Source organism: Haliaeetus albicilla, chromosome 2 (assembly GCF_947461875.1).
Source record: "Haliaeetus albicilla chromosome 2, bHalAlb1.1, whole genome shotgun sequence".
NCBI lineage: Eukaryota > Metazoa > Chordata > Aves > Accipitriformes > Accipitridae > Haliaeetus > Haliaeetus albicilla.
In genome coordinates this window covers 13,104,782-13,129,633 of record NC_091484.1, presented here as the reverse complement: position 1 = coordinate 13,129,633, position 24,852 = coordinate 13,104,782, and the positions used below count along the sequence as shown (strand labels likewise).

Sequence of the window (24,852 nt, the reverse complement as noted above, 5' to 3'; positions counted from 1 at the left end):
TCCCCCCCCCCCCATCCCACGCACACGCATCGCCCCTTCCAACTTTATGTAAGCGTCCCCGGTGCGAAAGGTACCGCGGAAAAAAAAAGGGCCACGAACGCGCACCGGCTCCGGCCGGGGAGCGAGCGCTGGGGCTGCGGGGTGGTGCCGGGGGGGATGCGCTGCGACCCGGGAGGGAGGGAAGCACCGGCTCGGCAAGGCTGTCAGCTCTCCTTATACAACCGGGGAAATCCTCCCGGTTGCAGGAAGCAAATCTCTCCCTAAAGTAAAGCAAAGGCATTGACACAGACAATTGCAAATATTAGGGAGAGAAGGGAGAAAATATAATTACATTTCAGTTCTGAGGGGACCGTGTTTGCTTTCCTCTGCTGTTCCCTGAGTGAGTGACTGCATGCAAAGGAGTACTCGGCTTGTAAGGTTTTTTAGTTTCTTTTTTTTTTTTTGGTCCGGTAACAGGAATTTTTTTTTTTTGAACATTTTGTAACGATTAAGGGAGATTAGGACTTCTTTTTACACTGTTTTTACGCTCAAACAGACAGAAAGTGCGACCCCAAGTGTCCGTTTGGAGAATAACAGCTACTTTTCACGGGGAAAAAACACCCGGAAAAAAAAAAGGGGACGGGCGAGCGGGAGCGGAGCCGAGCGGGAGCGGCAGCGGGAGCCGGAGCGGGAGCAGGAGCGGGAGCAGAAGCGGGAGCGGGAGCGGGAGCGGGAGCGGGAGCGGGGCTGCCGCGGGTCCGGCCCGGCCCCGCCGCTCCGGAGCTGCTCCTCCGCCCCCTGCACCTCAGCATCTCCCATATCCCCCCCTCCAATTTATTTAGCCAAAAGAACAAAAAAAGTTCAAGATCTGCTTTTCAGAAAATAATTAGGAGGGAACTGCCTTTCTGGAGCTAGGACAACACTGCGAAAGTCCCCAAGAGGAGACATCCCGTCCCGTCCCGCCAGCGTCGGTCCCTCCCTGCCGGACCCGAGCGCCATACCCGGGGCGATGCCACCAGCCCGGCCCCGCTTGTCCCGCTCCTCCACATTTCCGCGGAGCCAGCCGCGGCCGCGCAGAGAACGGAGGAGGCAAAAGTCGCGGAAAGTGTGTCGTCCCCCCCCCCCCAAAAAAAAAAATTAAAAAAATTCTAGGGGTCCCTCCGGCAGCAGGTTGAAGGGATGGGGTGGAAGCGGAGGAGGGGGAGGTGGATGAAATCCCCCTTCGCAGTACAGGCGCTCCGGGGTTTAATTTCGTGCGGCAATGCCTCGTTTGAGTTTTTCCCCGCGACATTTGGACGGGACATAACTCCCGGTGAATAGTGCCCGAGAGGGGCCAGCTCCAGTGCTCCCCACGCGTTGTGGTCCCGGGGGGGTGAGCGAGTGATTCCCTCCGCACCCCGCTCCCGGCTGAAGCGGGGCTGCGCTCCCGGGAGCACGCAGACATCCCTCCGCAGGTTGCCCCACTCTAAACGCGTATGAGGGAGGACACGCATGGAACAACCCGCTCCCCGCGCCCTGCGTCCCCCGTGGGCAACGCAGCCCCGGCGGTGCCGGGGGCTCCGGGCTCCGCACGGGCACGGCGCTGCTGGTTTCCCCATCAGTGCCAGATTTGGGAAATCGCCTTCTTTTGGCTGTTATCGAGCGGCCCCGAGGCGGAGAGGCGGGGGGCTCCGCGGAGCGCGGTTCCCCTCCGCGGAGAGGCAGGGGCCGGGCAGGGGGACCCGGCCACCCTGGCAGAGCAGAGCGGGACAGGAGCTCGGTGGTCCCCGTCCGGCAACTGCTGCCTCCTTGGGGGCTTGGGGGGAGCCGAGGGCCTCCCGTGCGGGTCCGCTGTAGTTATTATTTATGAGGTCCTGGAAGCTGCCTGGGGAGAGCTTTATTTTCACCTGCACGTCAAACGTTATCGTTGCCACTGAGGGAAAGGGGACCCCGGCGAGCGCTTGGGAAGCTAGGATGCAGCCCTGCAAAATGTGCCATTAGATGGCTAATGCTTTTTCCTCTCATAATTACTGAGGTATATTCACAAGGTGGAGCTACTGAAAGACGGAGGAAGCATTGATCTGATTATGTCCCTGTCCATATACATTCTGTCCCTTTTCTTAATCTTTTAAACTGCGAATTACGGATCGGTTTTGCGCGCCCATCCTCATCGTCATAAAATTTCGGGGCACTTTCTGGGTCAGTTTCTTTGCTCTTCCATCCCTCGCTCCCCACTACAAAATACATCCCACAAAACTTGCGACGTTACGCGGCTGGCTAAACTGAGAACCGCTTTGTGCCCCGAATCCCCCGTGAAAGGCCAATTTTGTTTATTGTAGAGCTTTTAATTCAGCCACCAAAGGTTATTCTCGCTGGGATTTATATGTTAGGGGGGCATGTTCCTCCGTCCCATCTATTTCTTTTTTTAATAAGGTTTGGGGAAGAATTGATGTTGCTGGAGCAGAAGCAGAGGATTCCTGGGCTAAGCAGCCCAGCGAGGCAGCCCACGAGGAATTTCCCTTCCGCGGGGACAAGCCGCCGAGTCGGGCGGCCGCGGTGCTGCGCGCAGGGGGAGCTCCGCGCACCCCGGCCCTACGCACCCTAAAAGCCACCGCGGGGCAAAGCGGCGGCCCCGGCGGCTGCCGAAAGGATTTTCCCGTCCCCTCCGCGCCCGCGGAGGAAAATGCCGCCGTTGGGGGCGGGGGGGAGAAGAGGCACCCACCTGCCCGGCATCGCAGCGCCGGGGCACAGCTCGCTTCCCCTCCAAGCCTTCCGAGAAATTTTTAAGTGCGACCTTTTCCCTACACCCGAAAGCTGCTAATCGAGCGGCTTTAATTTTTTTTTTCTTTCTATTTTTTGAGATCCGTTTTTTGAAGGTTAGTTTCGAGTAAAGAATGACTTCTTCCCGCTCTCCCTCGTCTCCCCCCTCCCTTTCGCAAACTGCCGGCCAAATTCGGCAAGAGTTCAAAGAAAATGATAGTGACATTTCAGATCAGCTCGATCCGGCGTGTCCGCCCAGGGCAGGGCAGTGAGGGTCCTTGAGCCACTAAAATTTGAAAGCTCGCCCTTAAAACTGGAGCATATAGTTACCTATAGCTGTTTGGTTTGGTAGGGCTTCTGCCTGATGCCGGGGGGGGTGGTGGGGGGTGACATTTAGGAAGGGAACCGTATTACGGTGGCATCCCCATTCCCAAATCTTAGAAACAGCAGGTCTAGGTAACTGATAAAAAGAAGACTGTTACATATGTATTTTCCACGCTACTGGTTCTCTTGAGAAGCGGTCCTCGTTTTTGGTAGCCGACTGCTACTTTTTCCCCAGAACTAGCTTTTTTACCCCATAACATTAGTGCGATATGTTGTCTGAAATGGGAGTTTTGTTAACAAACACCCAAGCCGAAATCACCCGTGCCTGGCAGCGGGCACTGATGGAGGAAAAGGGCATCACTTTCCTAATTCTTACCTTCCCTCGCTTGATTTTTAATTTCCCAAACTGCAAGCAGACGCCGTGCTGTTTGTCAGGATTTTTTTCCCCTGTGTAAGCAGCGAGGGACCTGGTTAATCATCTATCGCAGATACATGTGCATGAGAAAGAAAAGTGTTGATGTTTGCTTGTTCGGGCTGATGGGAATGGCCCACGAATTTAGGATTAAATTACTAATGGTAATCATAAGTCTTTGTTTCCTCTCTCTCTCTCTCTCTTTTCTGCGGGGATTGTCAAAGTAAAGCGTGCAACATTCTTTGGACAAAGTCTGCACAGCAGCTTTGCAGTATAAAATAAGCTATTGTACCCTCCTGGGTTAACTGGGATCTCTTCAGATTTTAGCCTGAACCAGTTAAGAGCGGGGCAAATCCCAGTACTAACTTTAGACACGTTTTCACAGGTGGATCTGTGAGAAGGGAGTGGAGCAACACTTCAGAAGGGTAGGTTTTGTGGGGGTATTTTTCTTCCCCTAGTCTTCGCAGTGTCCAGCATTAAATCCCTACTTGGGGGGGGGGGGGTCGGGATCAGTATGTGCGGGCAGCGGATTTGGGGTTTGCTCGGTCGCCGGGGGGGGTGTCCTGCAGAATAAGCGCAGCCGGACGCGTACTGCTCTACGGGACGGCGTAATTTAGGGGCTTGATTGGAGCGCACCACGTTTAGTTAAACCCGTGCCCTCGCCTGTGTCGGTGGCGGGCGGGGGGGTGGTGGTGCGGAGCGGGTCCCCGGCGCAGGGAGGGGTCCCCTGCCCGTCGCGGCTCCCCCCGGAGCGGGGCCCGTCCCCGACCCCCCCTCCGCCGTCCCCCTCCCCAACCAGCGCTGAACGCGGCTGCCGGCAGCGCCGCTTTGGAGGGGGCGGCTGCGGACCGGGGGGAGCTGGGGGGAGCGCGACGGCTCTGGGAGGGAAGGGGGGGTTGGAAATCCCGGGGGGGGGCTGAGAGCTCGGAGCGGGTCGCGGGGCACCGCACCAGCGCACGTTGGGGGTGATGCCCGGGCGAGGCTCCGCGTCCCTGCGAGGTTGAGTGGATGCAGGACCCGGGGAGCGGGGATTTTTTTTCTTTTTCTTTTTTTTTTTTTTTTTGAGGGGCCAGTGGCCCCCCCAGTGCCCCCCGCTGCTGGGGGTTAGCCCGGGCCGGCAGCGCCGGGCACAGGGTTGCACGGATGAGCGGTCCGGGGAGGGGGGCTGAAAGGGCTGGGAGGGGGGGCGTGTGCTGCGGTGCCTTTCCTCCTGCCTTTTTGTTCAGAGAAAGAAGTGCAACTCTTCGGTGGCACCCTCTGCAGTTTGCTCGGGGTCTCGCTGCACCCTGGGGACGGGAAGGGGGTGTCCGAGACGAAATGGGAACATTTCACCCTCTTCTATAACGTCCCAGGAGGGCGTGTTTGGCAGGGAGGTAAGCAGAGAGCAAAACATTCTCCTTCTAGTTATTTCTTCCAGCCTCAGCCCCATCATACCATGAATGAGCCGATCCAAACTTATTTTCAAGAGAATTTGTCTCTTTCTCATCATTTCCAAACTCTGCAGTCTCATCATAGCCCCCTCTCTAATACATGCTCTTGTTATTCCCCTTGCCACCATGGTAAGAATTGTTTCTAGCAGAAACACCTGATCTGGAAGCACAAAATCCCCTGTTCGAGCCCTGCTAGGATCAGCTTTCCTCCTGTGCTTGGCTGAGTTCTGCTTCCCACTTGAACCATGGCATGTTGAATTCATTATCTGAGCCCCTCTAGGAGCATTAGCTAATAAGCAGCACCAAAACCTTTCTGAGTGATCAGAAGTTGCCTTTTGGGACTGAAGTAGCCAGTAGAAGCTGAAGAACTATAATTACTGCAGGTGTATCTTGCAATGGCATTTCATGTCATTCAAAGGTTTTTCAACTTGGACCACATCTTACTAGAAAAAATTTCTCTCCTTATCTGCTTCTCTTATGAATACAGAGGTACTGCACAGATGTCTGGGTGGGAAAAGTCATCTTCCCAAGGTTTTTAGTTTCCTTGGAAGGGATATAGAAAAGGGAGATGTCAGGGGGACAGGGAAAGTATCCTGGACCTATGCCCAATGTCACAAAGTCAGAAGCAGCCAGGAGATCTTCCAGAAAAGATCAGCATCCCTTTCTGGCCACAGTCTGCTGCCTGTTTTTCCAAGGGACTCAGTGGGAGACTTTCCTGACGATCAGATCTTTAGATGGTCAAGAAGGAGGGAAGGAAGATCTGGCCTCAGCTGTACTTGAGGAAACCCAGAACCATGCAAGCCTCTTTTCAGAAAGACCAGCATCGCTCTAGGTTCAACGGCCGCGGCACCAGAAAGGCCACTCGCAGCAGAGCTGAGCACGTCCCTTGGCCCTTCGCAGGATCAGGGGGCTGTTGTTACAGCCCAGGTGTCCACAGGCATGCTCCGGCACCCGCTGGCACCCGTACCCTTTCATTCAGACTGATTTGTAATTCCTTTTCATTGCACAAAGTCCTGGATCAAAAAACCTGCTTATATATAGAAAATTTTTGGAATTCCCTTTCCAGCGTTTGCTGCATAAGGATTTAAATATAATCATAAAGCCTATACTGTATATTCTTCTTTTTGCTCTTTGCACCTTTAATCCCCATTAGGGATTTTGTTTTGTTTCTGTTTTGACAGCCCCTGTATATATGTGTTTGTGGTTGTTCTGTACTGTTTCCTGATTTAATATCAGTGCAGTTACAGGAGAAGGATGCACCGTTAGCATTTTTTGCTCAAAGTATTTTTCAAGCTCCTTTTTGATGTACTGGTCAGATTTGCAGCTTCTGTGCTCTTGTTGATCAGAAAAGGAAGGATCAGGTTTATTGTGCCCTTTGGGAATGAAGCTCTCTATTCACCTAAGGATTCTTAGGTGAATCTTATTCACCTATTTCTGTGCTAGCCCCTCCATATAGATCCAGGTGTAGAAGAAAAGTGAGGAAGTATTTAGTAGAAAGCTGTTATTCAGTGAAATTAAAGTCCTTCTCTGCATTTCTGAGAGGAAAAGATGAGCCAAACTGGAAACAAGGTGGCTTCTGCAAGCCTCCACCTTCCTCCCCAAACATTTTTAAGTCCTAAACATGAGAAGGAAAAAGAAGAGAGGCAAAGAAAGGGAATAATTCTGGGGAAATGCTTTTGTTTGCTCTCATTAGCCTGGGGAACACTTATTCAGCTGTTACCCAGTCAGGGGAAAGAAAAAGGCTCCCGATCTTCATTTCTTTTACATATAAACAGATCCACAGCCTTGAATAGCCCCAGATCAGATTCTCTTAAAATCAGTCTCGGAGTGTAAATTATGCTCCGTTTGCCCAAACAAAATATTGGCTTATAGTGCAACTTGCCATTTTCTTTGGGAAATAAAACTGTGTTTTAGCATGTGTGTCCGTGTATTGCTGCATGTTGTGAACACCTCCCAGCTCAAATCTCACTAGACCTCCAGGGCCTAGAAAAGCTGGAGATGTTTCCCATCGCTGGTCACTACAAGGTCCCGTGGAGGGTCCGAGGGGAGCAGATCTAATATGAACTCGGCCAGGACATGGGGAGGGTTCACGAAGCTGATTGCTGTTCCTAGGGCAAGCTGCAGTTTCTCTGTAACTATTTCTTTGCTTCCAGAGCTTCTCTGCAGAATGGTTAAATTAATTTGTGCAGGAGAGCTGGCAGCACAGTGGTGCTACAAATTCTCAACCAGTGTTTCCCAAGCTAAATGTTCCCCAGCCAAATTGGCCAGTTGCTGTATGGGTCATTCTGAGATCCCGTAAATAGTGATCGCATCTCCTTGGCTGCAGAGAGGGCTCGCAGAAAAATGCAGCGAGGAGAGGAACGGTGCGAGGTGAGCGCAGGCTGCTGTGAGAATGAAAGGTGGTCAGGGAAGGTTGCTTCATTTCTGTGTCTATTTTAATGGCAATCCTATGGCACACGTTGGATTTGCTATACCAAGGGAGATCATTTCTGCTTGTTTTTCTCTGCTGGGATCAATTCCTCATATGTTAGTGGTGACAAAATGCACACCAAAATTTCCAGCATATACCCTCTAAGGTAGAAAAGAAACAGCTTCTGAAGCAACCAGTATATACCCATGCTACATCAGATTCAGTTATCCCTCTTCTAGCCAGTCTTTGGCTAAACAGTAATACAGGTATTAATTAGGTTTTTAAAATAAATATATATATATATAAATATATATATAAATATAAATACCCACTGTGGCTGAAAATTTAGGGGGAAAAAATTCTCTAATTGTGGTGAACTAATCTCCATATACCAATTAACTACCACTTTGTACATTTTCTGAGCATTATGAAAAAACAGATTAGAGTCTCCTGGATGGGCTTCTCTAAGACTCTCCATGCATTCAGTGAGAGTGCCTTGTTTATGTTCAGCCTTAACTCTGTATTTGCAGTTTTTTTAATAACTGTGTTTTCATCCTTCAAACATCCAGATAAAGAGCTTCACCCCTTAAAGCTGTGATTACACCTCAGCAACCTCTCTTTTGGCAATGTATGTGTGGTTTCTGTTTTGTTTTGTTTTTCTGGCTTGAATTAACACGTTTCAAACCTCTAATGTACATCTTTAATAACTGGTTTATAAAAAAAGGAGAAGCTAGAGAATTTCATCCAAGAATTCCCAGCTGGAGACATCTGTTCAGCAGCAAGTCACCTGATGAACAGCTCTAACCAGCCAAGTGTGAGTTATTTTTATTGGTTCAATGTTTTAAAAATAGATTTTTTTTTTTCCTTTTAAGTGATACCTTTCTAGACATTTCAGTAGATTCCTACACTGGTCTTCATGGACTTGGATTTATTTCTCCTGAAGGATTAGCACAGCCCAAACCAAGTGATCCATTCCAAAACCTAGCTGGCCGGCTGAAACCAGTAGGAACCAGTTAAACGCTTGAAATGAGGGTTTCCACTAGGGTAATCAAGTTTCCCAAGAGGTGATGGATTTGATGTATAGCCTGTCATGATGAGTTGCAGGCACTCAGCACCTCTGAAAATCAGGCCATAGCAGCTTTCAGCAAATCTAAAGAGACGGGGTGTGCGCGCGTGTGAGCCAGAGCGAGCTGCAGATAGGACACACGTCTTCATTGATCTCGAAAGGGAGGTTGAACTGTTCTGGTTTGAATCACATGATTTGTCATGTTATTTAGCAGCTGTTAAGCTTAGGTGAGCTTGTAGGACCCTATCGGTGCACACTCAGCCCTAATCCTCTCCCGGTTTATTTGTCCGTGCCACTACCTGGCTCCTCTGCAAATGGGTCGGTCCCACCGTTCCTCCTGCTGTACTCCCTGAAGTGCCGAGCATCCCTCCTGTCTGCTCCTCCCTACCGCCCAGCATCCCAAAGGTCCTTTCCAGGGGACAAGGCTGATATTACATTTATTTTTCCACTTTTCTTCTGTTCTCTGTGTTGTGTCTGGGAAGACTTTGGAGGCCCCTAGACTTCGCCTTGATTTGAAGTCTTTGTTGGAGCAGGACCCTGGTTGCACATGGGGAGGGTGACCCGAGAGATGACAGAGGAGGAGGGATAGAAGGGCAAAAAGGGACAAAGTGGGTGAAGACAGGAATGTGGGACTGCACCATGTGCAGGATGCTGCAGACCTTCCTGCTGTCCATCCATGCAGAAAAACTCTCAGCCAGTCTGCCAGCAGCTTGCCTGACTTCATTTACCATTCATCGGCCTAAACTACTCACCCTTCTTCTATTGGGAAAAACTGGAGCTTTGAAGTCTTCTCCACACCCCAGCACAGGGCAGAGTTCATTCAATGGGTGGAGAGCATCAAGAGGCACCGCTTGCCTCCATTATTCAGGCAGTGGGTACCTGGAGGAAAGCTGTCTGGAGTGCCTCTCTCCTGTAAACCACTGGAAGGGCTGAAGTCTCCCCAAGGACAGTTTAGATGGGGGAGCAGCAGTACAGCCCCCCCAGTCCTTTCTACATTTCACCCTGCTGAGTTATTTGCTGTTGCAGGCAAGAGTGGGACATCACAGGTGGAGAACACACTAAGACCTTTCTGTTTTTCTTCCCTTTAGAATAGCTTTAATTAACCATTTTTTATCTTTTGAAAGAAAAAGGTTTTTTTCTGACTTGAGAAAAGAGGAAATGTTTTCCAAAAGCTGTATTTTAATTGACTCAAGCTCAGGAGCAGAGAGGCTGAGGGGAGAACTGCTGTCATGGAATTAACTTTCTGAAAGAAAAGCAAATCTCCACCCTGTTTAAACATGGGGAAAACATCACAGAGGCATCCTGCTGCACCAAATGGTAAACATGTCCATGTATTATATCACTTATGGCTTCCTTAAGAGTTTTATGATGCTGTTCTCAATTACTGTGTTTGCATTTGTAATTAGAGTGCAGAACACATTGTGAAGGCAAATTATAGAGCTAACTTGTCCTTTCAAAATAACCCATTTGCTCAGTGTGCTCCCAGAAGCTTCTTTTTATTCAAGGGACTCCAGTGAAGGACTAACCTCCTCCACTGAGAGTGTTGGAATATACAGTTGCTGGAGGGAAGGGAGAGGAGAAACACATTTTTGCCCCAGGGTTTTGCTGTGCTTGGGCCTGACCTTTAAACCACTGAAACTCCTGCTGGTTTCTATAAGCACAGTCCTCCAGAAGTTTGAGCAACTAATGGAATTGGGGGTGTGGGGAAGAAGAATCAGTTTTTTTTTTTTGCTCTGCCACTAATTTCCTCTGTGGCCTTGGTCATGTCACTTGCCCTTTTTGTGCCTCCTTAACTGGCTAAAAATCTCCAGTGGGAGAGCTTGGATATTACTGTACAATCACATAAATATCTAAATGAACGTGAATATGCAGGACTGCTAGTTGTCCTGCAGTATTTAATTCCTTTGCAGGAAGGCAATTCTGAAAGCAGCTCTTTGGAGCTGATGCTTTTGTGTGCATTCAGTCTTTGTCCTGGACTCCCCTTACACAGGGGCTCCCTCTCTATTTAGGTATAACAATGACGCAGTGCTTCATGACATGTTGCCCTAAGTGCTCCACCAAGTCTCCATGCAAAGACACCAGAGCGCTCTGCTGCTTGGCTTTGCTTGGTGTCTAGTGGTGTTTCACCAAGCAATTTCTGACCAGCTGCCCTTTTGTTTTGCTCTAGCTATTGAGCATCATCAGCAGAGATCTGATCCTCCTTTAAGGCAAGTCGATTTTGTATACAGAAGACTGGAGCCTAGGCCAGCTGTGCACTTTGCCTTTGAATTCAGTAGGGGAAAAAAACGTATCCAAATCTGAACTTGGAGGCAATAACGCTCTACTTAGAGTGAAAAGGAAGAAGAGTCTCCAGTTGTTACCGTTCTGCCCTGTCTGCAAAGCATCTCTGCATTTGGGGCATTTTTTTGCAAAACCTGCACTAAGCAGGAGGACTTGACTTTGAACAGGTTTCCCTGCAAGTGCAAGTAACATTTTGATCTCCTGTACCTTAGCTGGGAGGGCACAGGGAAGTGCCCTGCAGCATGTAGCTCTCCCATAAGCATATTCTCCCCCTTCCTGGCCGTGAGGAGTTGCCTTGGCTGTGCTCTCCAGCCAATGTTTAGGAAAATTTCAAGCTCAGTGCTTGACCCCTACCTAGCATGCTGCCCACCAGTGCCCTCTGCACATGAAACCAGGCCAAAATCAAATAAAGGACACCTAAAAGGGCTGCGTTCTCCCAGGGTGGCAGTGTTTAGAGGATAAAAAACCCCAAAGAAACCCAAAAACATAACACACACATGAGATTACTACAAGCTCTTTTTTTTTTTCTTTTTCACCACTCTTCCCACTGTGATGTAATTTGTACAACTTTTACTCCTGCCACAGGTAATGCCTCATTTTGTTTCCAATACAGCTGCTTTTGAAGTTCACCACAGCACTGGCTCTCCCCTTGCCAATGCTCAGTTATTAAATTCCTTTCTTGGTATCCCTTGCATGGGTCAGGAAAGTTGATTCCCTGGCCCCAACTTTCTGTCAGGTGCTTGCTTCTTCTGAGCAAAGGTTAGGTCACCTTCTGATGATTCATTGAAAAAACTGGTTTTATTACTTTCCCTGGGTATGGGAGAGTTTTCTTAAAGAAAGAAGCTGCAGCACATGGGATGACCATCCCAAAAAAAAGGACTGACAAGGGGTTTTGCCAGACATTATGAGTTCAGCTTAATACCTAGTATCAATTTTTTTGTTTAATGGCATCAAATCCAAAAAAGTGCTTAGAGGAATGAGTCTGAAATTTATAAATTGTTGGATTAATTGTGAAGTGGTTTAGGAAGGACATTTGCTGCCATTGGTATGAGGGAAGAAGAGGGATCCCAGTGTGGTGTTTCACAGTGCCAGATGCACCCCAGTTTCCATAGCTTTGTGTCTAAAATATGGCCCAGGTTCACCGAGCAATGTCAAAACACATCTGCAAGGCTGACCAGGGAATGAAATATAGCTGCAAAATGGGCAAGCTCAATTTTGTTGGGGGAACAAAAGACAGAAGGGTGTTTGTCAACCGGAGGATCAAATTTGAGAAACACCTACTGTTGTTTGGCTAGCTGGGATTTAAAATATATATGTCATCACCCTGTCTTTGTTGTCAGTAACGCTGTTTGCTTTGCTATGCCACCGCACTGCTCAGGCAGCTAAACGAGACTGGTGGCTTTCCCTTCGGTTTGCAACCAGAGGAGCCCTGGCTCCAGCACCTCGCTCCCAGGGAACCATGCAGGCTGCCAGCACCCAAATGCTGCCAAGGACGAATCCGGAGAGACAGCTACCAAAAAATAAGAAGGTGTGAGATGCAATATGATTCTGTTTGTTTTTCTGGAAGGTCAATTGTTTTCCTAAAATTTCAGCTTCCCGTGCTTTTCATTTTTAATGAAAGCCTATTTCAGCAATTGAAGTAAGAAAATATCCTCCGTGTAACACACGGAAGACTTTTTTGAATAAATGTCCTTCAGAATGAGAGACCTTTACCTGTCTTATGAAATTGCATCAATATTTCAAGAAATAGGACAGAGGAAAATTCATATTCATGTTAGATTTCACAATGTGATTTTGCAACACCTACGGTGGAGTACCCATGTTTTCTGACAGTGCTCACAACAAGAGTAGAAGATAAGCATGTGAAAAAAAATGAATTAAAAGCTCTTTACTTGATGGTATCCTTGTAGTTTGTGCTATTTTGAACCTGTCAACTGCTTAAGTAACAGCTTGTCAGTGATCACGGCCCGGCTGAATATGAGACCTGGTAGTACGGTTGCAAATTGTCAAGAGCTGAGTGATCTCCCGGGTTGTGATTTATGACTCCATGAACAATGACAAGCGAGGAGAAAAGGCCCTGGTAATTTCGGAAGCAGTTGTGGAAACAATTAGATCACTTTTTTATTAGGTCATTTATAGAATTCTTCCCTTTAAAAATTAGACCCTTGATGAGTGCATTTTTCACACACTCGCATGCTTTGTCCTATTTTTCAATTGAGGGAAAATCCTGGGCTTTCCTTTGGAAACACTGCTGTGCAATGTCTTTAACTTCACAGGGGCTGAGAAAGCTGCAGGAGCGCACAGGACTTCCCTGAGCTCACCCACAAGCCCTGGCTCATCTACAGTTGAAGCCCTTTGCAAAGATTAATTCCTGCCAAGTCCTTTGCAGGAATTGTGCTAGTTTCTGTACCGATTTCTCACTGCTGGATGCTTGTATCTTTCTGCTGGCCTGACCTTTGCCTATGACAGAGCTGCAACCTTCTTCTCAGCTGCTGGGAAGTTTCTACCACATCACACTGGTACAGGCAAATAATACCCATAATGAAAACTTGGACCAGGGCTGCCGTTTGGGGTTCTTTTATCCTGTTTTTGCCCCTTCTTTCCAACAACAGAATCACTTCGTTGTCATTGTATTTCCACTTCCAAATTCTTTAGCAGCAGTTTGTCCCTTTCTTCTTGGCCCAAGGAGCTGAGCAGTACAAGGTCTCATGTTTTTATAAAGAGTCAGTGGCATTTTCTCTAGAAGTGCTCAGTGTCCTGCTATACCACCCCCTTGAGCCTGGGAATAGATCTCAGAGTTTGCTAGCAAGGCTAATGAGAGACAGCTAATATCTCTGAAAAGACATGTTTAACCAAAATCTCTCCCCTCCCTTGTTTGCTTTCTTGGAATTGTCAGTGTTCCCATGTTGTTCTGCCCCGATGATACAGTCACAGCATTGTCATTTCTGAATTCTCTTACGGAGAAGCTGGCTCCCAAAGTAACCAAAGCCACGTGGCATCCCGGGAGCTCTCCAGAAGCCAAGTGGACCCAGCACAGATTCAGGCTGCTGGGATGGGTCTTGAGTTATTTTGCACCATAGCTAAGTCCATTATAATGGGGATTTCTGCTAAATAATGAAAAATAATGAAAGATCAACCTGGAAAATGAGCTCTTGCTGTAGAGAGCCCCATTTCCCTCCTTCCTTTTCCTTTAAAGAGGAGGAGAGAGATCTTTGCATTTCCCCAGCACTGTGTATTGAGGGATGGGAAAAAGAGCTGTGCTGTGCCATATTCTCTAGCCCAGTGAGAATGATACTCTCAGCTTTGAGTTTTATTATTCCCTTGCAAAACTCTCTTCTGTTGTGCTATGCACCAGCAAAAATCCTTTTTATTGCCATTAAAAAGGCAGCTGAGGTGCCCATTATTTTTTTTTATTATTATTTGTACAGAACTCAGCAAATAAAAACGGGTCCCGGATAAAAGGTGTGTCCTTTCTAGTAAAGCACAAAAAAATCTTAATCTTTGGTCCAGAAGCAGTAGATTGCCACAAACAGTCAGCAGCTAAAATCATTAATCTTTGCTGCTTGCCCAACTGGTACTAGTAGTAAAGAAGATAATACACTAGCAGAATCAGTGACCCACTACAAATTGGTCCTGAAAGGTCCACCAGCCTAAATAGACTTTTGCTGATCCAACACTTGTTAGGAATCCCAACAAAGAGACTATTGGCTCATCTGATGAGCCGCTCACTATTGGGCCTTTTGCAATGGCTGGTGATGGATGACCGTACCCTCTTTGAGGGGGAAGATGCAGCTCCTGGTATGGGGCCTTTTCTCATCTTAAATTTGTACTCAATAAATCACAGGTGCAGAAGAGACAGCATCAGTTTCATTACACCTACATGCTCCAGTATCAATCATGCCAACACAACGGGCTGCGTACAGTTCATTTCGGGAGGCTCTTTCTGTTCCAATACCATTTCCATTCCGTTGTGCTTTAGCATTCCTAAAGTGTTGAGCCTCTGCAGCGAAACACTGGGGGAGAAGGATGTGATGTGCTGTAATTGCGCTCTTTCGACACGAGACAGGGCTTAGCTCACATACTTTGGTTTACGATCCCTTGCTATTGTTAAAGGTAAAGTCTTAAATAGTTCGGTAAACAGTATCATGGATTCTATGGTCGTGACACATCACTTTCGTTTTTAACCTTGCTTTTTCATTTGCTCTTTAGCACACAGACCTTTACTCTAGGTTGCAGCAATTGCCCTGGAATGCTCCCCTTTTGTGATTATGATATCATTTTTCTATCTAGTTTATGATATTTGATTAGATGATGCTATAATCCCGTACTTACCCTTACCCAAACCTAATTGTAACAAAGAAACAGTTTCAGGGAGCTTCTTTAGTGTTTTCTCATTTAAGAGCTTCTGCAGGGTTCTCTCTGGCTGGTAAATGTCCTGGGACCTTTGAAAGGTATGTCCCTTACGGTTCACAATTTATGAATGTATTGCAGAGCTCCCACATTGTTATGTTAATTCCAATGTCAGGAGTTAAAATACACTTAAAACGAAGGAGACTTTAGAGCTTTCAGGCTTTATATTTAATGTACATAATCAAATACTTTCATGGCATTAAATGCATGTCTAACACTCATCATAAAAACTATGAACTATGTTTTTCAAGTATAATAAAAGGTAATAGATTATTATTCCCCATGTGTGTCCAAAATCTACTTTACCATCTTTATATAGGGAGAGTAATTTCTCAGTGTCCAATTATACTCTGATTTGCATAGGAACAACTATGTTTCGTGCAATTAAGTTATCACAAAGTCCTGTCATTCTGTAGCATTCTGTTAATCTTTAACTCAACGAAAAGCCATGTCAGCAGAGCACCAACACAGAAAAGATGGGTGTTCAAAGGAACTGCAATAGGAGCACATTCAGGACTGTCAGACAGAACAAGCTTTTCAAAAGGACACTTCCATTCAGTTTAAACCTACAAGGGTGTTGGGCTGACACCTCCATTTATTTGCTGTAGGGCTATAAGGAGAGAAACAGAGAGACTTTCAGTCTTATTAAAGCAGTATTTGGAATACAAAAAAAAGGGATTCTTTTCCTCTGCTCCTTTTACTGTGTCTCAGTGGCAGATCATAAAGCATGGACAGCATTAATGCAAGACAAGAAAGCATTGGTTCTAATGTGCAGCTGAAAGACTTGATTTTCTGCAAACCAGCCACCAAATCTCTTTATTTGCTTATTTTTTACAATCAGGAGGGAGACAGAAAGGGAATTTATTTTAAAAATGAAGTTAGGAGTACAGAAGTCCCAGTAAATAGCATCTTTCTGCCACATCCTTTTGTGGACGTCTGGTCCATGAGCTGAGGGCAGGTTGTGGCTAACAGCACCAGTATGGTTCAGTGATTATTCTGGTCAGGTACCTACAGCAGGTTCAGTCTTACAAGATTAAAATGGTAATTGATCTTTGAGAGAACATTTGAGGACAAACCATGATTATGTTCGTAACAGATCCTTAGCTGGTATAAATTGGCATAAGGCCATCATAACCAGTAGAAAGAGCCCAGCTGCATCTATAACCCCAACTACTCTCAGAGTACTGGGGACATGGTGATATTTGAAGATATGAATATTGCAGGTAAAAGTTTGCAGGTTGGTTATTTCTGCATGATTTCCAAAGATCCCGTAAACGCAGCCCAAGCAGGTTCTTCCTGTTAACATTCTCATTATTTTCACTGAAATCTGGCACTTATCTTTCATGTTTTGTCTCGGGGATCTTTACTTCTGTGAATACATATTATCTAATATTCATTTCACCCGGTCAATTTGCAGAAAATGTTTCGCTTTCAAGGTTGCTTCTAAATTTTTATATTTTTCATTTTTCATCTCAATTAAAAATAAACCATGCTGTGAGTCCCCTTTGTAGTTCTTTTATCATGCTACCAACTCTGTGCATTTTTTCACCTATATACTAATAAAAAGGTCTTTTTAATATATATAAATATATATATACCTCAGTAACTGGTTTTTAGGGCTACTGTCCAAAGAAACTTTTCTTGTCTTTCATTTGCACTGTGCTGCAAAACCCAGTTTTAACTCAAAAGAAACTGTAAAGAACTCTTTGTTATCTTCATTTTGGCCTTAATCTATAATGAATATTAATAGCACTTGTAAGGTGAGGTACAGATTAAAAGCATTAAAACATAGCTTGGATGGTTTCAAAGGTTGCATGCTGGGTAACATTTCGGGAAGTGCCAAAGGGCCAGATTTGTTAGTGCAATTTTAGAAGTGACTTCGATTCCTCTTTTTAAAGATGTCTAAAGCTATGCAAAAGTACAAATAGGTATTTTATGTAAGGTTCAAAAGCACCTTCATCATCACCAATGTAAAACAAAATTGAGGTGCTTTCGCAAATCCCTTTAGAAACCGTTACCGTCTCTATCTAAATAACTTCCAAAAATGGGACTGTGTCATTTAGATGGTTTTGGAAAGTGTGTCCCATGTGCCTGTTGGGATAGCACAGGGCTCTAGCCAGAGGTGAAGTCCAGGTGATAGATTTTGTGTGGAAAACCAAGAAGGCCATTCAAATAGGGCTTAACTCTATTTCTGCCAGAGTTGGTGGCACAACTGCCACTCATTATCAATGACATTGGTCCTGGTCTACAGGGACTTGTAGAAAATAGCAAAACCCTGCTGTTGCCCTTTCAGCATTGCGTCTGCAGCTGAACACTAATAACCACTTCAATAGCAGGAAGCTTTCTCCCAGGGACATTGGCGTATACACAAGTCTGGCAAGATGTCAACTGATTTGGCAGATGAGGACTTTAATGCAGTCCATATCGCTGCTGGTGGAAAGTTCAGGGCCCGCTGGGACCTCGTGCATGATGCCGGGCTGCACCCCAGTCTTTCTGGACAGGACTTTTTGGCTTGCACAGCCCAAATGTAGCATTGCACACGTGTGCATGCACGTGTGAGGATGCATGGACCTCAGACAGTTTCTACCCTGTGCTCGTATTCACATCTGCCTCCCTGAAACAACCCCCAGAAGACTCTTTAACCCACAAAATGGATGATGCAATGCATGGCCTCTTACTTCAGTCCAAAACCAAATTTGCTCCGTGAACTTGCAAGCACTGCTACCAGCAAGCAAGGGAGATGAGAAGGAAGTGCTTGTTGTATTTTTGGCAGCGTGTGTCGTGAATTAAGGTGGGACTAATTACATCCCGTTGGATATCAAAGAGGTGTGACTAAACACCATGTTAAAGAACATGTACAAGAAAGTGATGGTTTTGGGAGGCCAATTTAAAGCATCTGAGGATAACTTTGAAAAATATTGCTCTTGAGTGGTTAAGAAAGTTTGTCATGACTGGGAGGGTTTTTGTGAAATACTTTGCTTGTGTTGGTCAGGAGGCAAAAAGCTGGATTAAAGGGCTGACCGCTGAAGTAAAATCTTAATCCATCCCTCACTCTCAGGCAGTCAGGAGCCATGAAAATAATTCTGGAAAGTGTTCTCATAACCTGATAAAAGAGCTGATTTAATTAAATTATTATATTGTCAGTTTATGATTTTACTTAGAAATCTTTTGGCCTAGTTCAGGTTAAAAAAAAAAGTCACCAGCTTTAGTTCTTCTGCAGAAAAAAGACCCCATCATTTATTAGATGAATGAAGATATCAATTTCTGTTTAAACATTAACAGGGTGATGCCAAATATTAGTCAGTTCCTAATAATTTTGAGGGATTAAAAAGATAATAAAAGTAATAGTCCATTACATTACCTACTTCAGCAAGATTGTAATGAATGTAATAAATTCCAGATCAGGGTTATAACAACTTCCATCTATTTAAAATGAATTTGTAGGGTTACTTTCATTAACTATGTATATGGAGAAAATGATCTGACATATTACTTTAAAAGAGCTGTAAAACCGATTAGAAGGAAATATGCTTCCCAGACAGTGATCTAGGCCGCTGGGGAAATTTTATCCCTGGAAAGAAGCGGGGGGAAAGGAAGGGAAGAGGAAGGCATCCTAAAGGATGCTATTGCATCATGTCTTTAACATGCCCCCGAAGCCACTTTGCTCTTTGGGAGAGATTCGGGCAGTAACAATGGTCAGGGACTGGGAAAGGGATGAAAGCCACTTTCTTTCCTGGCTTTTCTATTCCCTCCGCCTCCTTCCTTGGGAAAGGACGGATCTGTTAATGAATAAAGGGTTCCTGCGCTGGGGATTTGTGCATGGAAATGAAACTGCGCCTGGTCCTGGTACGGCCTTTTGGCAGCCCAGGGGAAGGCTGAGGCATTAAAGGGGACGGTGGCCTCATTGCTCGGAGGAGACAAGGGACCTAGCACTTGACTGCACTACAGAAATTACTGCTGCACCTAGAATGCAGCCTTCATTTATCAATTTCATAGCAAGGGGGAAGGGGAAAGGGAGGGGGGAAACCCAACATCTGACTGCCTTTTTCAGCTCACGCTACATCTAGCCACTGAGAGCCCTCCAAATCCAGTCATGTGTGTTATAAAGAGTCTTGGATAAAGTAACTTAGTACTAATGATTTATACTTAATTGGACCTCTAAGTGATTAAAGTGGCAGTAATGAATGAGTAACATCCTTCTAATTCCCTTTTTCCATTTGGCTTGGGCTGAAGGCCCTTTCTTTGTGCAGGATTTGACTTGGGGGTAAGCAATGCCAGTGTTTTTTAAGCTTTTAGTAGCACGTCTGGAATGAGCCGCTTGGATCATGTTTAAAATAAATTACTCCATAAGCATGCTACTAGGGCATTGATTTTTTTCTTTCTTTCTTTCTTTCTCTTTCTTGCTTTCTTTTATTGGATTAGCCAATTGTGAGGTTAATGAATATGCATTTGGCAACCCATGTTTGTGAGGCCAAGTCCCACGTGGGCATCAAAGGGTTTGAAATGTGTGAGCGTAAATATCAGCTTTGTCAAAATATTGATTCACTTTAAGAGTAACACAGTGCCCTCCCCCCTTGCACTAATGTGCATAAGGATAAACCTGCTTTACGTATTTTTTTACTTATTTTATAGGATTTCAGATTGCCAATTAATTGACTGAATCGGCTGAGATTTTCTAACTCTGTACTTCAGTGCTCTTTCCCTTTTCAATCTAAAAATGATTGTTACGCTCTCCTTTAAAAAAAAAAAAGCCATTAGAAATGGAGGTCTTGACACTTGCAATATGTAACTTTTTAAATGGAGAGAGAGATCCAGAACTTCACGTGTTTCACTTTGTGTTGGTAAAGGGAATATTACGCAGCATAAAGAGGGCTAGAAATGGGAAGGAGATGTGTGGAGCACTCATCTTGCACTGGGGCAGATCCAGCTCAGCCCTTGCATCTGGGGGGCTCTGAGATGGGAAACAGGAAAGAAGCAATGAATTGTTTATAGTGCTGTGCTAAATTGGCAGTTATTTAAAATTAATTTGGGTATGCTTACCCACATGCCCTAATTATACCTCTCACTGAAACATAGATAGGAGTGTACCACCTGTACTGTATGGTAGCTGGCATGACGATGCTATGATTGGGTTGTGACAGCAACACTGCCATAATGCAAATAAAAAACCTACCAAAAACTTAGGCTTCTTTTACAGCAAAACTTTGATTAATTTAGACAACACCCCAGCTCTCTGTCACTGTATGTTTTCTTACATGGCTGTGGTAGGTTTTGAACCACCTGCCTTCAACGCAGTGGGAGAATAAGATACAAAAAATAGCATTATTTGGGATTTTTTTTTTTAAATCCCTGATTAAGTAATATTTGATGGTGAGAAAGCTTTATGAAATAGCTTGATTTCACCAGATAGTGTTGGAGATGACGACTATTCAGCAAGCATGAAAACTCCGTCACCTGATTCTGGGGGCAGATTGCTATCAAAGGCTGGCTGCCATCATGGGTAATAAAATTGCACTGCGGGTGTTGATAGAAACTGGCTAATTAATAGACCATTACTTTGCTGTCATTGACTAACGTTAGAACCCTTTGAGACTAGTTATGCTGGCAAAAATCTGGAGGAACTCTCAGTCTGGTGAAACTTGGATTTAATGATAGGCTTTGACCTGAATTTTAGGAGTATATAATTTTTTCAGGTGCTGTCCACACTCATGTCAGAATCTGTGGATGTTCTCTACAAGACAAATGCTCACACATGGTTATACACCTCAGGAAAAGGGACAAACAGAGGGGATTTCAGCAAATGAGCACTGGTGCCCTCACACCCCTACAAGCACTTGATGAAGTTTATTCCCTTTTTACCACAGCTCTTTGTGAGGTTTGCCTGCACCTCCAGAGAAGGGGCTGTGCACCCAGACACTGAGCATCCTTCCTCTCCTCTCCTCTCCTCTCCTCTCCTCTCCTCTCCTCTCCTCTCCTCTCCTCTCCTCTCCTCTCCTCTCCTCTCCTCTCCTCCTCTGTTTTCTCAAGATTTCAGGGGCACCTTGATGAACTGGAGTGGGGGGTGGGGGGACACACCATTTGACACATGGGGTTTTCTCAGTCTTGTGGTTCCAGCCAGGCGTAGTCTCAGTTAAACATCTTTTGGGATGGTGCGGCAATGATTCAGGAGAAGGCTGACAAGGGCATTAGTAGGGAGTAGCAGGGAAGGGAGAGGTATTATCCAGAGCTACAGAAAATGCCTAGTCAGGAATATGAGAAATGAGAAAAAGTGAAGAGTGGAAGAAATAAGCAAAGAAAGAGAAGTAACAGCAGCATTTAACCCAGGGAGAAAGAGTCAAAGTGATTTCTGCAGCAGTGGGAAGGAGAAAGTATGAGGAAAAGTAAGATTTATGGAGGAGCAGCTAACATGAGATTGGAGCCTGTCAAATGCTGAAGGAAACTAAAAAGAAACAAAATAAAATAAAGGCAGCAAATTGGTCACTCTTATTGCTAGAAGTTAATCAGCCTTTGCACCCTCGAGGCTGGCCATCTCTGCCGAGCACCTTGGGAAGCAACTCCAAGCTCTGCGTCAGTGAGAGCAGACACAGTGTTTGGTTTCCAGCACCAAACCTTTGGCTGCTGTGCTCACAGCTGGGCGGTTCATTGAACACATTTGCATCATCTGCGGAGAGAGATGACGGGGCAGCATGCAGCCTGGCAGACAGATCTCCCTGTCTCTTTCTACAAAGCTATTTCTGCTCAGTCCCTTTTCACAAAGCAACACAGTCTTCAGAAGAGCTGTGAAAATGTCACTTTTCAGAGCCCTGGGAGATGCTTCTCCTCTAGATCCCCCAGATCAAAGTGCATCAAACCATCTCAAAATGGAAGAAACACTGAACGCACAACTATGTTCCCTGATAATCCTTCCAAATTCTTCTGAAGAGCCTCATTCATGGCACAGAGAGTTCCCAAGAAGACTCGCTCTCTTCAAGGACCAGTTAGCTATACAAACATACCGTTTGCTTTTGCATCTCTTTGAACTATCCTCAACACACCGGCATAATAATTGGATACCCTTACCTCTGCTGGCCTGTGCAGCATGGGTCATATATGTAAACATCAAATTCAAATAACAACCCCCAAATTTAATTTATTTCTACCTAAACAAGTTCTTTTATCATAAAGCAATAAATTTGTCTTGGTGCTAGCAATTTGTTGCGGGTGACATAACACTGCAAATTGATTAATCGCTACTGTACACGACAAAATGAGAAAAGCAAGGAATTATTATGAATAGCGTCCATCTGATACAGTAGGGATTCATTATTCAAAAGTGTTAGCTAGTGGTTAGCTATCCCCTTGCTGCAGATTACATTCATTTGCAGAATCCTACATCATGCTTACACAAATCAACAAACATGCATTTATTAAGACATGGAATGAAAGCTATTAAAATGTGAAAAATTGCCTTTTTCTTTAAAAAAAATGAGTCAAGTTTGGTGGTAGCTTTTTTTTTTTGGTAGGGGATGTTTCTGTGTGGCTGAAGCAAAGAAGTTTATTGCATTATTTCTGTGTTTGCATCCAGAACCAGTCACATCAAGCTAAGTACATTGATATTGGTTGTTAGTGTCTTACAGTGAGCATTCATATCGCAGGTTGGAGGACTTGGTGTACCCAAAGTGTTGGGCGAAAATTATAAATGTAGTAAAATAGGCTTTCTTTGCCCTTTCAAGCACATTTTAATTTTTAGCATTATATTTGTACCAATAGATTGCAATCATGTCTGAGGAACTTACTCTGCTTGAGGTGAAGTACAAAAGGGTAAACAAAAGAAGAGCTCTTCCCTCTGATAAAGTACTAAAATAGTATTTAGGGCCAAGATGTTCCATGTTTCCCAGGCTGAACACTGGGCCTTGTGTTAAGTATGAAATTATTCTGAAAAAATAAATTCCAGATGTAAACTACAAAAAAAGCGTGGTCTAGACCCCTCCTTTGCATAGTTGCCCTGGTATCTGAGGATCATCAGTCTTTTCTGAGACTGGGAGAAAAGTTTTGTGTGTCCATCTCCACTGCACACAAGTAATGTATCTAAGCTTGTCATCACTGTCAGGCAATCCGTGTTCTCTGTGTAAGCAGGTCTCAGCACAGTAAGACAGAAAAAAGATCAGTTTAACTTTTGAGGAAGGGCATGAAGAAGGTACAGTCTTTTCTTCTGTTCCTGTTTCAAGAGCTCTTGCACTCCTGCTTTGTGATGATTCTACAGATAATAGGATTAAGGGCACCAAACAGCAAACTTTCCCTGCCTCTGCCCCTCTCTCTGCCTCTCCTGTCAGTGCAAAGTGCTTTTCCCTCTCTTTGGAAAATTGCTTCTATCATGCATTGCTTGTGGAAAGAAACGCACTAATTGTGAAAGCAGCAGTTCAGCAACAGCTCAGTCTTTGAACTCAGGTCTCTTGTCTTTTGGCTCTGCTCTGAAATGCCACGTTAAATTGTTTTAATGGCTACTTGCAGTGAATCATCACTAAAATACCACTAAAAGGAGATTTTAAAAATTTTGCTAGAGTTTTAAAGTGAAGTTAGTCATTCCACTTGGGTGTTCTGTATAAGAAAAGAAAACAGTACTGAAAAAATGAAAATGAGCATGTAAAATAGGGGTGTTAGGTCCATGGAACATAATATTAGGTCATCCTGGTATTGATTATTGGTTACTCTTTTAGGTCTAGTTTCATTAACATGCTGTGATTAGATTAGCTGAGATACACATGAGGTATAACCATAGAACTTGCGCTGAGAAAAACATCCCTAAGCCTGTGACTTGCCTCTTCTGAGAAATGTGGGCCCAGAGACAGCAAAACAGCTTTGCACTGTGAATGGTTTCTCCTTGCTTGCATCCACTGAAGCCATGTGGACCTCAGTAACCATTCCTTTGCACACCAGAATCACTAGAGCCAGATCACTTCTCGGCCAGAGCTGGAGCCAGCACTGGCTCTCCTGGTTTTGATGCTGCTGCAAGCCTGGCTTGCATTTCTAAAGAGGATGCTGCTGGTTTCTTGTGGAGCACCCTCAATGGTCAGCCATGCCAATCTGTCCCTTCCAGATGGCTTTAAGCGCTTTCATTTCATGGATACTGGCTGACTCGTTTAAAACAAGAAGGCGGCACGCTGCTCAGTGTAACGCAGTGCAAGCCCTGCCTGGTGAGCAGAGCAGCGATGCTCACTGGACCGTCTTCCTCTGCGCCCGCCGCTGTTAAAACACAGAAGGAAAAGAAATGCTGTTGCGTGAGGACTTACGCTCTGCTCAGGGGTGATGGCCCAGGAGAAGAAACGTGGGAAGCTCTTCACGCTAGCCCTGCCTGAGCCACTGCCTTAAACATGCCCAGCATGGTCAGTGGAGGACGGCAGGGATGTGATGGGACACAGCGAGATCGGGAGGTCCAGCTCTCCCCCTCTGTCACCTGGGGGAGAGCTGGACCTCCCAATCTTGCTGTGAACACGGGGATGGACACAAAACCCTGCTGTGGACCTGGAGCTAACCGACTTGTATCCTCAAGGACAACAGCGGTGAACCTGGTCACAGCTGAAATCCAGGTCTCAAGGCAAATCCTGACCTCCTTGGCGGTTAAATCGGCTCATGAGGTTGTGGCTGGCTCTGACAAGGATTTAGAGGGCAAAGAGATGGGATATTATGCTTACCCCTTCAGAGGCAGCTACAGTACAAAATAATTGACATTAAATTCCAGATCAGTTATGGTTTTAATCTAATTCTGGACTCAGACTTGATTCAGCAAAGTGGTTTAAGCACTTTTAAGGTGCCAACAAATCCC

At 45.5% G+C, this 24,852-nt stretch overlaps 1 long non-coding RNA gene across 1 annotated transcript in view; it reads left to right on the top strand.

Moving 5' to 3' along the window:
* The first annotated feature begins 3,669 nt into the window (after positions 1-3,669).
* The window catches only part of LOC138688159 (uncharacterized), a 36,543-nt gene continuing 15,360 nt past the window's right edge, over positions 3,670-24,852 (top strand). Inside the window, exon 1 of the long non-coding RNA XR_011327213.1 lies at positions 3,670-3,879. This is a non-coding gene — a long non-coding RNA (uncharacterized lncRNA). The remainder of the gene's footprint in view (positions 3,880-24,852) is intronic.